The following is a 13454-nucleotide window of genomic DNA, read 5'->3' on the forward strand; positions in this document are numbered from 1 at the left end:
AGGACAAATCCTTCCCTGCATCCAAGGGAACCTCAAGGTGCAGCATCCCAGCCATCCAGGTAGCAGCCAAGGCCGAAGATTTGTTCCACATAACCAATGAGCTCCATTAGGTGCCACCCAAAAAATGCTTGGCCTTCGAGACCAGTCTTGACCAAACCACTCATTTTCTTTAAGAATGACAGTATTTTCACATGGCTCTGGGGGTATCCACCCAATGTTTTTCAGGTACAGTTAGGTAACTTTTGTTTGGAATGGTTTCTCTGTCCAAAGAATAAAGGTGCTGACGTACTTAAAGACCTATAACTAGGAGTGAGCCAAACAAATCCGTCCCAGATTTGTGTGAAACCTCCAATAGTTCTTGGTGTAGAATCCAATTTCTTTTGTTGGTGGCAAATTTCTAGGATAACTGAATAGTCTGAGTAACAGAAAAAGGAATAACCATGTCCTATACCATTAATAGCACTGGCTATTGGCCAAGTTTCAGGAGCATAATTAGCAATATCAGATGAATTATGAACATTGGAACTAGACATATCATAATAAATTATCTTAGAGTTTTACAATCTATACCTTGAAAGGGACACCCCCCCCCCACCCAAGGTAATCCAGATGTACTAGAAAGAAGTTGGCCACATATCCAACAATTGGACTGATTGCCATGTGAAGCAAAGGAATGAGCCTATTGTAAGAAGACATTGCCATTAGAGGCCCATTCAGACATGGATTGGATAAACAACCCTAGTATCAGGAAAATCTTAAATTATATTCTGGTAGTTAATTAAAATATTTTGTAAACGGGTATACAGCTTAAGAATTTAAATAAGGAGATATAAGGTTGGGAATACAGGCTAGTCTTGGATCTTAGGACAGCTGTCTACAACATGTCAGCTTCTTCTCATCCTGGTTTGGTAGTACTTGTCTTGGCCAGTGGAAGCTGGGTGTCAGTAACAGGAGTTGAAATCCACTCAGGATAAGGGGCCTTTTTTAAATGAGAAATGTAAATCCATGAGTTTATGCCTTTTAATTTTTCAGTGAATGGATTGGTCTATGGTACCTGGTATGGTCCTTTCCAAGAAGGCTGCAAAGAGTCTTTAATTTGGTGTCCCTTCCAATAACCAAAATCTCCAGGTTGTAGTACATCATCTTCAAGGTCTTTATTTTCTGGGAGCTCGCTATGAAAAGAATCTGCCATTAATTTTTCATTTCTTCTTTTTTAGTGTCTTAATGAGACCTTGACCATAATGCAAGATACTGCCTTTGAGCAAAGTTGTTTCATACATTCCATCATCTAATTGCACAAGTTGCCCTGTTATCATTTCCAAAGGAGACAGCCGATGTCTACCAAAGTGTGTAGATCTAAGATTGAGGAGCACTAGCAGAAGAGCTTTTGGCCATGAGACATTAAGCACTTCTGAAAGTTTTTCCCATTGAGTCTTGATAGTGCCATTAGTTCTTTCCATTAATTCTGAGGACAGGGGAGGATAAGCACAGTGAAAGTGTTGCATTATTGGCCAAATGTCACAAATAGATTTAATTATTTGTCCAGTGAAATGAGTTCCCCAGTCACTGTGTAACTTGACAGGAATTCCCCAAACAGGAATTATTCTTTCTAGTAGCAATTTACCTAATGTTAAAGCCACTGCTCTTCTGTGAGGGAAAGCCTCAACCCAATGTGAAAACATACACATCATTACTAAGATCTATTTATATCCTTGAGATGGTGACATTTGAACAAAGGCCAATTGCCATACCTCAAAGGGTCCCTTAGGAAGGGGAAAGTGGCATTGTGACTCATGAAGTAGTCTCCTGGGATTAGACTTAGCACATACAGTACAATGAGCATAGGCTTTCTGAGCCACTGTGGGAGAAAGTTTCCAAAAACATTGTTTTCCCCACAAAATCACCTTTCTAGGTGCCCAATGGGTTAATTGATGCATACACTGGAGCACTGCCAATTGTGTTCCAATAGGCACTATGGGTTGTTTTTTATTGGGCCCAAACTACATTTGTGTGGTGGGGTCAAAAATTCCCCTTTTTGTTGCCATATAGGTTTCTCTTCTTCCATGGTGATTTCTTGAGTCTGTAGAAGGAAATCTTTCACTGGGCTAGCAGGACTAACAGAGGGCATTCTTGAGGCTGAACAGGATAAGTTTTTACAGCTGCCTGCTTAGCAGATGCATCAGCAAGATGATTTCCTTTAGCTTCCAAAGTGCCAGATTTGGAATAACCCAGTATTTTAATAATTTCCAATTGTTTTGGTAGTGGTATAGTATTTAATAATTCTGTAACCTGTATTCCATTTTTATAGGTTGCCCTTAGGATAAACCTCCCCAAGATTTCCATAGCATTCCAAAGTTGTGTGCTACTCCAAAAGCATAGCAGCTGACAGTATAAATATTTGCCACCTGGGCCTTAGCCAAGTGACAAGACTAAGTTAAAGTAATTAATTCAGCTTGCTGTGCTAACTTTATTTCTGGTAAATAATAACTCTCAATTATGTCCACTGGGGATGTTATTGCATGTCCAGTCCAATAATGTCCTGGCTCATCCTTTAAGTAAGATCCATCTGTAAACCAAATTAGATCAGCATTATCAATGGGAGTCTCTTGTAAGTCATTCCTAAGAGGAAGAAAGTAATCTGTTATTAAAATGCAGCATGGTCATTTTCCTCCTGTGGTGCTTACAGCAATGCTGTAGGGCTTAGATTATTACATCTGGCTAAGGCAATATTAGTTACAGAAAGCAACAGAACTTTATAAGAGGCTAATTGGCATACAGAATAACAGAGTGTGATGAGAATTCAGAAGAGATTCAACTGAGTGTGGGACATAAATAGTTAAAAAAGACCACATCACTATTTCTTTAGTAGCCTTATGTAAGGCAGCTGTTGCTGAAATAGCCCTCATACACGGTGGAAGTGCTTTTGCTACTGAGTCTAAGTGATGACTATAATACCCTATAGGTCAGTGTTGACCACCATGTTCTTGAGTTAATACACCTAAAGCATTTTCTGTCTCTTTGTGTACAAAGAGAAAAAATGGCAAGTAGAAATTAGGGTGACCTAAAGCTGGGGCCTGAGCAAAGATGGACTTTAAGATGTTTACGGCTTTTTCTCCTTCTGGTGTCCATTCAATCAAATCAGACTGTCAGACTTAAGTAATATATATAAAGGTTGAGCAATGAGTGAAAGATTAGGCACACAATTCTTGCAGTATCCAGTCAGTCTTAGAAATATCTTCAACTATACTTTTGTTAGTAGTTTTATGAAGTCATCAGTTTCTCCATTAGAATTCTGTAATTTTTACGAAGTCAGGATCTGAAAGTTCATCAGAAACCTGCATTCTGGAGTAAATGTCAAAGTCCTTGCCATGAGTCACTCTGAAGATTAAATCAAAGGTGAAGAAAGATCTTTCATAACTTCTTTATCAAGAGCAGACTAAAATCTCAGAAAATTATACTTTGAATAGAAAGGAAACCAAACTCTAATTTAGAATTTGTCCCATGCTTTCTTTCCTTCCTAGTACTTTAGGACAAATTTATCTTTCTTAACAAAACAAACAAAAACATATCCATTCCTTATACCTTCCTTACTGAAAACATACATCTTACTTTCCTTGCATAGAGACTGTTTAGAAACGTGCTTTCTCATGGAAAATTTCTCAGTGTGGCAAAGAACATGTTTATTAATAAACCCAAGTATTTTTCCAGTTTCTCTGAAATAAGAAGCCAAAGGCAGATAAATCTATCTTTAGTAATTAATTCTAATATTTGATCTTATGTGGAAATGAACTGGATACTCAATAACTTTTTATCATTTAACTTAATTTAACAAAACTCTAAGATTTCAAGGTATCAAAACGTTTTAAAGTTAAGTACATATACCATAACATAATTATTGTTGAAAAGTTCACCCCAAAACATCTCTTTCACATCTATTTAGTTTACTTTTTCCCAATAATTATATTTAGATTGCCTACAAAAACTTCATGAGACATTAGACAAAATCAACTATTACGCTAAGTTACTGTTTTTGCTGTCAAATTTTATAACAGAGATAATGTCTGTATCATATCCAATGTGATAACTCTGAAAGCATGTTTATTTCAATCAAACCAACAAGCTTATATAAGAAAGTATACATCCAGAGGTAGAAAAATGTATATATAGAGACAGACAGATATACTCACATAGACATGCAGACACAAAGAGAGATGTTTAAAAAATGTTAGCCATGTATCAGGTACAAAACTGAAAAGAATAGTTGGATCCAAATTGTGTCTATTGCAGATGGACCAAGTTAGGGTTACCTGCTCATATGGCCAAAGATTTTTACTAAAGATGCTTTTCTTTTTTGCTGTAGGGAGCCTTTTTAGAGCTGTTTTTTGCCTTTTAGAAGTCATCTTGTCTTTCAGAAGCTTCTGCATACCAATCAAAGAATGCATTCCCTTGTTTCTGAGAGGTTTTGAATCCTCTCTTTTAAGGGTGACCCTTAAGGTAGACTTATCAGAAACAAAGGTTCCCCAGAATGGCCATTATAACTCCAAATTATCTCAAAAGTTTACCCATTTCCACTTGCTTAGTTTTAGATCAAGGATTTTGGGGGAGTTGAAGTAGGAGAGCTCAGCAAGAGAGGACAGAGAGCAGCAGATTTGGTTTAATTTTCTCTAGAGTGGTCACTGGTGCAGCTGTCATTTTCCAATTTGGCACATCTCTCATTGAATTTGGAATTATTTTCTTTTAAAGAGGCAATACGGGATTCCTGATTTCATTTGGAAGCCTCAAAATATCGATTAAAATAGGCTTCCCATTGGGTCTTTGATTTTATAGCCAGCTTTTTCCAGTTGTGTATGCAAGTAAATTAATTCCCTATTTTGGCCACTTTCGATTGAAGTGATCTTTTGTCAAACTTTCCCATTTTGTTAAGTACTTGCAAGTAACAGCTCTGTATGTATTGCACATGAAGCCAGCCAGAGTTCCTATGGGTGGCTGCCCATCTGGGAGGTGGTCGGCTTTAGATGGACAATTTCCCTTTTTTTTAGTTTTGTTTTATCATAAAGTCCGAACAACTTCTGAGGATAGTGTAGTGGGTCAGAAGTGTGCTGCTTGTGAGTGCCACTCCCTAGAAGACCATTCAAACTCTATGTGTCTCAGCTTTTCCTGCCAGTAATCTAAAACTACTGGGGAGGCTTGGAGCACTGGATAAGCAATCCTCATGTGTGCATCCCTGGATGAGCTTTTTATTATTTAAAGTGAATAGTCATGGTGGAATTCACTATGGGACCACTGCACATCACAAGGGTCAACCTCAGACACTTCCACTAAGTTCTCAGTCACCTGAGAACACCTTATGGCTGGAAGGAGCTGATGTCCCTTCTCTTCAGAGCTGAAGGAGTTCAGTCTCTCATTTTACTATCAGGCAATTTGTTCAGACTTTATAAGCACAATTCCTTTCCAATTAAAGCCAAATTAAAAGGGTAGCCAAAACTTAGTACACTCCAAAGTTCCCCCTAGGCCCTCTTGCCTAGCAAATTTCCCCCTAGGTTCCTCTTGCCCAGGAAATGTCCCCCTGGGTTCTTCTTGCCTAGGATATGTCCCCCTAGGTTCCTTTTGCCTAGGATATGTCCCCCTAAGTTCCTCTTACTTAGGATATGTACCAATACCCCCTGAAGACACTTAGTCTTAAGACTTGAAACAGCTCAAATAAATATCAGGACTGTGAACTTAAGCAAGGAGGTCCAGATAACAGGAGAACTAACAAAGGCACCTGAAGAATGCAGTGAATCTGGAGAGGTACAATGGGCCCATGTTGGTACCAAGCGCCAGTTGAAAGTAAATTCCAGGTGGTCTCAGGTGGGTTTCTCCGAAATCCCACTGACTATGCCAAGAAATGCTGATGTAAATAATCAATAACCATTCTCTAGATAGGAAAGATAGAATGATACTTATTGAGATTAATGTGAGGACTAGCCTGGAAGTGCTCCCTTCCACAGGGAAGAAAGCACTCTGGAGAAGTGTGGTTTACAGCATGGTTATATACAGTTTCAGAACAAAAAACATACACCAAGCATGACAGGAATACAATTTTTCTCCCCAAAGCCACAGGGAGATGTTTTGCGGCAGTTTAACACATACATAGCAGGTAAACTTGACATTAACTCTCTGGGAAGAAAAATTTATCTTCAAAGAAGTAGTGGTATTGGTGTCAGAGAGAAGGAGACATTACAAACCTACCTTTTTATTACTATCATTTGTTTTGGTGAGGAAGATTGGCCCTGAGGTAGCATCTGTTGCCAATCTTCCTCTTTTTGCTTGAGGAAGATTGTTGTTGAGCTAACATCTGTGCCAATCTTCCTCTATTTGGTACGTGGGACACTGCCACAGCATGGCTTGATGGGCAGTGTGTAGGTCTGTGCCTGGGATCCAAACCCATGAACCCAGGCCACTGAAGCAGAGCATGCAAACTTAACCACTACTCCACTGGGCCAGCCACATTACAACCCTATCTTTAAAGAGTGCATTCTTTGCTTTGGGAAAATTGTTGAAGCAGATGTACAATGCATGTTGGTGGACCATAGGTCAGGCTGCTCTGGGCAAAACAAGTTTTAGGCTGAATCAGATTTAAACCCAAATGGCTTCCCCATATTCCTCAATATGTGAAAACTTATTATTCTTATTATTTTCATCAGCAGAAATCTATCATGCTAAGTTCAGATTTCTTCCCACTCTTCAAAAATTTTACTAAACCTTTGTTTCTTTCCATTGTAATACTTTCCATGTCATCATGGCTTTTAAATCCTCTCACATAAGGGTTTCCTGTTTTCCCAAACTGTCACCATGCCCCCAGAGAACATTCTACCTCCCAAAGCAGACTGCTCAGCCAACCCTTCAGTTTGAATGGCACAGCTAGGAATTTCTCTGCACTTCCAACCTTGAGCTGTCCCATCCAGCTCTCCTTTTCTCCTATTCTTCCTCTCCTCTTAATGTGTCATCTATTTATCAGAATAAAAACTTTCCTCTGATCCAACATCTGTCTAATAATTGGATGGAGTCCTAGGCAGGCTATTAAAAATTAAAAATATGTTTGCTTTCCTCTCTCTTTCAGGGACCCAATTTAAGATACATAGTTAGTGTCATAATTTTATAATTTCCAGAGTGAATGCTGTAATAACCTCAAATAGTCTAACAAGAATAAAAATCATCTCTTCAAAATAGAGAAGTAAAATTATTTCATTCATTTAAAAATGTACATAACTACCATTCAAGGGCATCTCTGTTGAATATTAATTTCTAAAAGAGGAAAAAGTGGGTATACATTTAAATTCTTTGGTTGTGGTGTTTATCTTGCTCTAGAAAACCTATTTGAAGGGTTGAATCTTTCCTTCCAAGAGCATGAATTCCCATCATTGTCAAGAGGAATCATATGAGCATGCCAGAAGATAAACTTTGACCTTTTAAAATTGTTTCAAGGGGCCGGCTCGGTGGTACAGCGGTTAAGTTCACACATTCTGCTTCAGCAGCCCAGGGTTCACTGGTTTGGATCCCGGGTGCAGACATGGCGCCACTTAGCAAGCCATGCTGTGGCATGCGTCCCACTTATAAAGTAGAGGAAGATGGGATGGATGTTAGCTCAGGGCCAGTCTTCCTCAGCAAAAAGAGGAGGATTGGCAGCAGACGTTAGCCCAGGGCTAATCTTCCTCAAAAAATAAAATAAAATAAAATTGTTTCAAAAGAGCCCCCCGACCATGTTTTTCCTATTTTAATCAGCAGATTGTGCTTGTGCCTCTTGGTCCACATCCCATCTCCACACACACAGTTGCTCACACAGACATTTTTCAGAAGCTGCATTCCAAATTAAAAACTCAGGAGCCTGCGATGATGCTCAGAGTCTCATGAAGTTTCAGATAGGGGAAAGCAGTTTTTCTTGAGCTCTTGCAGGAGGAGTTAAGTCTCTTTAAAACTTGATCAGATACTAGTAAGGGAATAATATAGAAATTGTCATGGAAAATTCTATTATCAAGACTTTATTACATCACTAATATGTTTTGTAAAGCTGTTAAGGGAGGACTGCATTCTGGCTCCTACGGCATCCTAGCCACCACTGCTAAACATAGACAGACACCACTATTGAAGAAGGCCCACAGCACCGACTCCATGTGTGTGCTCATAGAAATTTTTCTGAAGAAGGGATTGCAGCAAATTTCAACTCCATTACCATAAAATCCTCCTGGAATTGGAAACTGAAAGCAGCAACAATATCTGCTATTTGGTACTTGCCTGATACAAGACAGCTCTAATATAAATGCAAAATTAACAGGACCTTATAAGATGTACATAATCTTTCAGTGACTTAAGGGTACCACGATTGTCTTCACTGTGACCTCTCATTAATTTTTCATTAATGATTGTGACCAAATATCATATTTTTGTTCCATCATCTCTGCCATAACTTTGTACCCAAAATTTCAATGATTAATAATTCCATTGAGTTTCATCACCAACAGCTATTGTTAAAATTATGAATGCCCTCAAGGAGAGTAATGCATTACACCAACCTTACACATGTTTTTTAGAGATTGGATTTGTCTAGGTCATTTAGCAAGGCCTAGGTTGAATAGCACATGTGAATATTTTGATAGAAAGAGTTAACTATGAGCAAATATTGCTCATAAAAAAAAAATTAAAGGCCTATGTGGGACATAGCAATAAATAGTCCTGAAAAGTAAATAACAAATGGAGGGAGAAGGAGGACCAGAATAAACTTTCCAGATTTGATCACTTTACCTGGGGTATTTTTCTTGAATCCTCTTCATTCCCTCTTTCATTTATTTCCTCACATCAAGGAACATAGGCTACTGAAGTCAGGAGAGACCTGAGAATGTCGGCCTCATGAAGAATTACAACAAACTGCATTTAGGCTGAAATTCTCCCCAATTCACATGACTACCTATTCCCCTGCTTTAAGACCATAAGGTAACCAAACCCAAAACTTGAAATAAAAATATTTTAGTTCATTTTGGATTTCCAAAGGATGTCTGAAATGAGAATACACAACCTTCACTTGTTCGACATTTTTAAAACAAGGACTTCAAACAACCATTGATCTCTAAAAGCTTATTGAGAATTGCTTCTTCCTCAAATTATATTATTTCCCTCAATTTTTGGAAGTCTACATCAACAGATTCCTTCTGCCCCCTCTTTCTCAATGAGACACGGTGAAAGATGTCCATTGCAAAACCAAATCAGTTAATACCAAACATAGGCATGGCTCATTTTCATAAAAGATAATAATGCTACAATTCCAAATGAGGTAGAAACATGGCCACTGGTCATTACTGTAAGTGATTAACATATTAACATTTTCCACAAGCACACTGGAGCTGGTGATGTTTTGATGAAGGTTAAAGGACGGCATTCTCTAACCCTCAAACTTCCCCATGTTTCCTCTGTTGAGCATTTGAAGTTCTTAGCTAAGCTTTCTGTGGTAACTCTAGTATTGATAATGATGACCAGGATTAAGTTCAATGTAATGTCAGTATAATACAATAAAACCTGTTTGATGCACAGAGAAAGCATTTTTCAGAAAGAAAAGTCAGCTGTTTTGCATTGTTTTGAATTTGGGCTGTGCATATAGCCAATCTGGGATTGTCTGGGCTTTCATTCAGTCTATTAAGTGATACTTTCTCATTGAGTGCTTTTAATATATCATGTGACTTGGATCCCAGAAGATTGGCAACTACCTGTAGATAGTAGTTTATTCCAATGTGTTCACAAAGCATGTTAAAAAAACCCCCAAAAAACTCTTTCCATATAGTCATCTACTTTTAGTATATATTTTAGCAAGCAAGTTGGGAAAAAAACAGCAATCTCTAATTAATAGGTAAAATTATTTGATTTTATATCTTTTCCTAAATTTTTTTCATTAATTTGCAGCAATCCTCGGCATACAAAAGTTATTTCCAGCTGCTACCCACATGCCTGGCTCCCAACTACCACGGCAGATAAAACCCTGTACCATGCCTCTGTTAGCTTGCTAAGAAGTAAGTGGTAGTCCATGGCAATAACCAAAAATTTTTAAGAGTGTTGGATATAAACATCAGGCTACATTAAATCCAAATCCTAAGATTAATGCCTCACAATATAGGATGTAAGGTGCCAGTGCCATAGAGTTTCTATTAAGAAATAAGTCTTGGTGATTTGGACGTAGTCATGAAATTAGTACAAGTAAATGATCCCAACTTAAAAACCAACCCAAACCATAAACGAGCATCTGTCTTTTTCTCTCTCTCTCTACTAAAACAAAACAAAACAAAACAAAAACAATGAACATATTCCCCTGTCTTGGTCTTCCTATAAATTCCTATCAGCCTGGGTATGGGGTTATCCCCAAAATTTCATTAGCAACAAGAAAAATGAAATAAAGGATTGGATAGCTCATTAAGAGCTCTGCAGTTTAAGCACATAGAAAAATAGTTTAACTGCCTTTTAAAAATTGATAAATAATAATAATAGAGAAAGAGAAACAGTCTTTATGAAGAATTTTATTTATCTCTTTGTGTTTTGAACAGTTTAATATTTTAGCCAATGTCCCCTAAAAGGATATCTATTTCATTTTTTTTGTGTGTGGTAATTAAAGAGACATTTACTTTAGATGTGAGATCTTTGTCCTCCATCTCGTTTTGCTTCTCCTGATCTAGCCCTGCTGTTGACCCTTCCTGTATTTGACTTCAAGGTGGGCTCTGTGCATTTTTCAGGGTCAAAAAGTTGCCATTCTGAGAATGGATGAAAAGGGCTTTCCCAACTGTTTCTGGATGTCCCACCTGCTCCCTCTGCCACAGCTAGCTCTGGTCTTCAGTGTTTTACCAGTTGAAGTCTTCCACAATTGAAACAGGTTCAAGTACGAGGATTTCCAATGATCAAAAGATATAAAATCAAACAAAAGCTCATACATCCTTTAAAACTCACCCCCTTATTAACTATTTCCACACTTTTGGCACATGCAAGTATCAGGCAAAATGAGAGCAAAATTGAACAGGAGCCATGGGCCTTCTTTTACATAACATAGATTGGACTTTTGAGTGCCTGCCCTTGAGTTTACACCTATCAATAGCAATATGTTCTTTCCTAATTATTACCTCTGCCCCATGGTCAGAAATGCTGCCTGAGTCCTTGGAGCCTGCAAGCCAGGGCACATTTATTTTATAGTGAGGGAAGAGAACTGTAACAAAAGGAAGCCCAGTTAGCCACAGGATGCTAATGTAGAGGACATATTTCTCTGTTGAACAAATATTTGGCAGAATTTTTTAAAAGGAAGAGGGTTTGGTTTGCCTCTTGTGAACCTCTCAGTGTTCATGTAACACTGAGCATTGACCCTCACAGGAGCTTGCCCACTGAATATAAGAAGTCTTAAATTTCTGTATTTACAAAATCTTCTTCCCACAAGAAATAAAACTGTATTTAAGTTCTGGTGATGATGATGATGATGATGATGATGATGATGATGATGATAAGATGGTCTCTTTTTCTAAATTAAAAAATGGGCTTTGAGGAAATGACCAAAAAAATGCAATTGTCACTAAATACAGATCCAAAGTTGTCTTCATATGGTCTCTGAATAGTGGATGATGGGATTGTCACACAATGCCCCCAAAGAGATGCTTTCCTTTCCTGAACCCTAGAAGGGTCTTCTGTCTTGGACCAAATCCTAGAAAGTGAGAGCTAACAACAGTTCTAAAATAAACCAGGAAAATCAGCTTATGCTGTTAATTTACCAAGCTTGAGCAAACTGCTTTGCAAATCTACTGGTGTCTCCCAGGATCTCTCTTAATGATCTGCCTGAGGAAAACTAAGCAGTGATTAAAAGATAAGAACCATCAAGATCTTCTGAGAAGGGAATTACAATATCTACACAAGTAGTAAAACACAGCTTGCTTATTCCTTTTACTCCCCTTGAGACTCAGAGCCTCTGAAAATGGTGGGCCTCTTCAGGGCAGGGTCAGCGGCTGCCCACTGCCATATGGGACATCAATGCCCCCGCCATCCTCAGCCAGGCAGTTCTGTAAGACCTGCTACTTCTTAGCTGGCAGTCCCACATGGTCTCAACTCTGCATCCTTCATCTTTTCTAGCAGGGAGAAACCGCAGTCTCTATCTGCCCAGGATGAGCAGTAGCAATCTGCTAATACCTTCAGAAATACTTAAGGAAAAAAGGAGGAAAAGGGACATAGGTATCAACAGAAAAGTCCTTTAAACATAGCTTATACATCTTCTTTCGACTTGTTAGAACCAAAGAAAATCCCTGTTGGAGGATCAGAAAAAGCTGGATTTTGAGGGGAGCCCTACCCACCTTCTCCACCCTCCTCAAAAAATTACATAGTAGTTGGAAACCTTCACAACTGACATATAGTAAAGTACATAGCTCTGATGAAAGAGGCTTTTGTCCAGATTCCTTCGTATCAAGTTTACTTCACCAAACGCTCCCTATGTCTATTCATTATTGATAAACCAAGGGATCTTTTAAAAATAGAAGTAGGGGGAGAAGAGAAAGGCAGACCCCAGCCGCACTCACTCAGCACTTTATTTCACCTCCCAGCTTTGTGGTTCAGGTGGCTACAGGCATCACAAATACAAAATCATTCAAGAAACACCTATTTCCTCTCCCTCTCTCTCTCTCTCTCTCACACTCACACACACACACACACACACACACACACACACACGCACACAGGCACACTCCAAAAAACAGCATTACCTGTTCCTGCTACTGCCCGGATTTCCCTGGAGCATTTGGTTCCTTGGCTTTAGTCATGACCTCCTGTCCAGAATGCCCACCTGTACAGGGGCAGGTGCGATTTGAAGGTGAGTTTGGAGCCACCAGAATCCAATCGGCTGGGAAGACTGTCATTGAGTCCATACTTCCAAAATCGCAAGGCTGTTTTGGGGAGGATAGGAGAGGGAAAGTGGGGAGACCAGCCTAGATCTCTTTTTAAAGGCAAAGAGCAGAGAGCACATCCGAAGAGGGAAGATGCTTTGGCTTAGTGGGGCTTCTCCAATTAACAACAGCCTCTGCAATTGCCACAGAAATAATGCTAACTGCTTAGCAATCAGCAACCGGCAGCGTGGTGCAGGAAGAGGACTGCAGTGACACACGCGGCTCACACCCGCCGGCCTCTCTTCCAAAGCACACAGCGCATGCTCAGGCGTTGGCTCAGCTGGGCTGGGGAGGAGCTGCCAGGTGCAGGGACTCAGGCGGGGATGGGGGGCGGAGTGCGCGGCCACAGCCTGGAGAATTTGTCCCCGCCCTCGCAGAGTGACTGTACCTGCGCCTCGCAGCAGTGCTTGCTGGCAGGTCACGTTCGGGTGGAAAGCAGCACTACGGAGCCACAGGAGAGATGGTCTTTTTGTTGTTTTTCCTTCTGCCAAGTGCCCAGTGCGTTTGATAAGGAAGGTGGCCTGTGGG

General features: G+C 39.5%; 1 long non-coding RNA gene across 1 annotated transcript in view; it reads right to left on the minus strand.

Moving 5' to 3' along the window:
- The window catches only part of LOC106781366 (uncharacterized), a 31763-nt gene extending 18522 nt beyond the window's left edge, over positions 1-13241 (minus strand). The window contains exon 1 of the long non-coding RNA XR_001377968.3: positions 12747-13241. This is a non-coding gene — a long non-coding RNA (uncharacterized lncRNA). The remainder of the gene's footprint in view (positions 1-12746) is intronic.
- Positions 13242-13454: the final 213 nt, after the last annotated feature.

Source organism: Equus caballus, chromosome X, assembly GCF_041296265.1.
Source record: "Equus caballus isolate H_3958 breed thoroughbred chromosome X, TB-T2T, whole genome shotgun sequence".
Taxonomy (NCBI): domain Eukaryota; kingdom Metazoa; phylum Chordata; class Mammalia; order Perissodactyla; family Equidae; genus Equus; species Equus caballus.